The following is a 3763-nucleotide window of genomic DNA, read 5'->3' as shown; positions in this document are numbered from 1 at the left end:
TGTTATTTCTTAGTGTAGGTGGTAGTGTATGGGTATCTATTATATTTTGCTATATTCATGTGTATGCATTTTTGCATGGCAAAAATTATTTTTGCTGGTTCTGGGGATTGAACTCAGGGCCTTGTGCCTGCTAGGCTAGCACTCTACCACTGAGCTATATCCCCAGCCCATAAATAGATGAATAAATAAACAAACAAGAAAACAGGGAGCTTGTTAAACAAGTGGAGTTCCCACTTCCATTTCCTCAAAGTTTCTAATTCAGTAAAATATTTATGGTGCTGGTGGTCCATAATTCATACTTGAAGAAACAATACTTTTGTGGATTGCCAAGCAGTTTCCTAGGTACTACATTTTTGACAGAACCATCTGGAAATTCTATATATTGCATAGGTAACCACTGATTATGCCACAGCAAGGCAAATGTTCACAAGATGAAGATGACTATTGGTTGAGTCAGATGTGTCAGATACAATTTTTTTATCAAAGTTCCATTAGCACATGCCTATTTCTGTTTAATTCCTCACAATTAATGTTATTTATCATGGGCTCTACACTGTTATTGTGCTAAACTAGGAGGGGATTAAATGCAATGAGAGGTTTTCTTATTTTCACATCATCAATATATACTCATTGAACTATGTGTCAGATGTAAAATTTCATGCTGCCATTATGCATGTGAGGCCAATGTTGTTTTTTTATAGTCTATTATCCAGATTTACCTTGTTTCTCAATCTTCAGGGGGGCGCCACATGTTAAACATATGTTTGGGATATAATGGTGTGGATAAATGGAAGAAGGTAGGAGGTCACAAAGGCTACATAACAAGATAACAACAGACATTGGTAACATCTTATGAGGCAAACTGATGTCTCAGAATTCAACTTAACTTGGATGAAAAGGATTTTAGAAGTACTGAGAGAAATAAAAACTGAACAAAGACAGTGATAACAGACGCCATGAAAACAGATCCCACTATGAGCATAGTGTAAGCTTGGAGACACAGCTAGTGGCCAAATAAATCGCAGGTGGCCCCAGCTGCCCAGGGTCTTTATAGGCTGGAATGGGCAGGGGTCCTGCTGAGTGACAGGTGGAGGTAAGGGTCAGTGGAGTTTTCTTGCCGGTTTGATTGGTCGCCATGTGGCGCACTGCCCTTTGCCTCAGTTGCTCTGCTCTCCGTCATATAGTTGCCCAAATTCCAACCTAACACATAGAGATGATCATCTATGAACTAAAAGGAAAGACAGGGATTTAGAGAGGACAATTCGTGTTCACATAATATGGTATTGAGATACATGTATGTGACAGTGATCCATCTGTCCACTGCAAACTGATCTCACCATCTTCCATAATAATAGATATGTAGGCAGATCTGTGGGCTCAGCCTCACTAGATTTCCCAGCTTTAGGTATGACCTTGTAACTAAATTTTCTCCAGTGGATTGAGAGTGGAAATTTTGTGTGCCACTTTTACGCCTGGCCTATGAAACCTCCCACACAATCATCCATGTTCTTTCTCTTTTACTGGGGGTAGAAATGAAAATGACTAAAGCAACTGTGGGTAGAAATCCATGGGTTGAAGATAACAGAGTCCATCTGTGTGGAGCCTTGTAAGACTATGTAGAACAGATATATTACTACACACACTGATGAGAGAGAGAGAGAGAGAGAGAGAGACAGAGAGAGAGAAAGAGAGAGAGATGACTTCCCTGAACTCATATGCAGGAGAGACATAAACTTTTATGGTGTTTATACAACTTGATTTTGGGTCTGTTTGCTAGCCTTCTTTAATTAATCTGACCTATAGCAGCAACTTTAATTCAGAAATATATAAAAATATTCTCTAGTCGGAATAGATTGGAAGACAAAAGGTGGAAGTCACTTAGGAGGCAGGATTATAAATTCAAAAAATCCAGAACAGAAACAGAGACAGCATTAACTTCAAAGTGCCTCCAATCCTGATGGGGTTAGGAAAATAGAGAAGAGCAGAGACTGAGATTTCAAAAACTTCAAGTCACACTTTTTCCTTAGAAAGTTGCCTATTGAATATGAGGATACCGGTACACAAAAAAATGTGGAGGTCATGTCCCTAGACAACCCACATTCAATTCAGGATGAAGAAATATGACACCAGAGGGGAGAAAAACGAGTGGAGAATTTTTAGAAATACTGGAAAGAGGAAAATAAGAGATTCTAAAGGTATTCTGAATGACATAATGGCATTTTGGTTATGGCTTATGTGACACAAGTAGAGCAAATTTCTACATTTTATGGGAAGACAGTGATTTTTCAGATACCATTTTTTCAATAGAAGATGAAATATGCATGAATGGAGGGTCCTGACTCCTTGAGGATAAGGAAAACTTAGTGTCCCATTAAACTTTTATTGGCGAATTCTTTCAACCAAGTGTGAAGAACACAAGTGTACATTCTGAACGGTGCCCTTGGATGGACTGATACTTAGAAGAGCAGAAACTAAGAAGCTTTAGTGATGTTATTTTTCTCTATTATTTTCTTTCTGTTTCCCTCTTTGTCTCATCTGACATGGTCCAAAGTTGATAAGAAAAATGTAGTTTAAGAGGGTATGATAAGATTATAAGTGGGCTGGGGCTGTAGCTCAGTGGCAGAGCACTTGCCTAGCTCATGTGAGGCACTGGTTTCAATCCTTAGCACCACATAACAATACACAAACAAAATAAAAGCATGTTGTCCATTTACAACTACAAAAGAACTTTTAAATAAAAAAAGATTAGAAACAACTAAAGGTGACAGATTTGTTTCTGGGTATTTTTTGTTATGTTTTGATATGTTTATTTGCTCTGATATGTTCCTGGGCCCTTGAATACAGTATACATCCAATGCTTCATTATGTAATATTCAAGGAGTTGTCTGTCAGTTAGGTTGTTAATTTAGCTACTCTAAAAATAAAGCCAAATATTATAGTGGATTAATGGAGAAAGCTTCTTTCTCTCATATAAATGCCTGAGCAAATACAGTCAAGGGCTGACATAGTGGCTCCATCTCCATGATGTTGGGGTCCAAATTGTTATAACATCATCAGTATGATTTTCCATGTCAGTGTGTAAAATGGATGCTTGAGTTTCTGTTTACTTATTTTCTTTCAAGTTGTCATGAAGAGGGAAAGTGTAGGTGTGGGTTTATTTCTTCCATTCACCTTTTTTTTTTTTTTGGTACTGGACACTTTAGCAGGGGTGCATTACCACTGAGCTACATCCCCAGCCCATTTTATTTGAGTCAAGGTCTCTCTAAGTTTCCACTGGCCTCACTAAGTTGCTGAGGCTGACCTTGAAATTGCTATCATTTGCCTCCTGTGTCACTGGGATTACAGGTGTGTGCTACAGTGCCCAGTTCCATATCTCTTCAAGGACACATCATAGGAGTTGTAACCATCACTTTCCCTCACATTCCAATGGTTAGAATTTAGTTGGGTAGTGTTATGGTTTAGATATAAGGTATCCTCATAAAGCTCATGTGTGAGACAGTACAAGAATTTCCAGAGGTGAAATGATTAGATTATGATGTTTTAAACTAATCAATGGATTAATTCACCAATATGAATTAACTGGAAGATAAGGTTTGGTTGGAGGAATTAGGTCACTGAAGACTTATCATTGGGGTTTATATTTTGTGCCTGGGATGCAAATCTCTCTGCTTCCTGGGTGCCACATCCTCCATCCATGATGTTCTACTCATGTGGGGCCCAGAGTCATGGAGTGAACCTCTGAAGCTGTGAGTCAAAATAAACT

The sequence above is a fragment of the Sciurus carolinensis genome, chromosome X, assembly GCF_902686445.1.
Source record: "Sciurus carolinensis chromosome X, mSciCar1.2, whole genome shotgun sequence".
Lineage (NCBI taxonomy): Eukaryota > Metazoa > Chordata > Mammalia > Rodentia > Sciuridae > Sciurus > Sciurus carolinensis.
The sequence above is the reverse complement of the archived record's forward strand: the minus strand, read 5'-3'. Positions refer to the sequence as shown.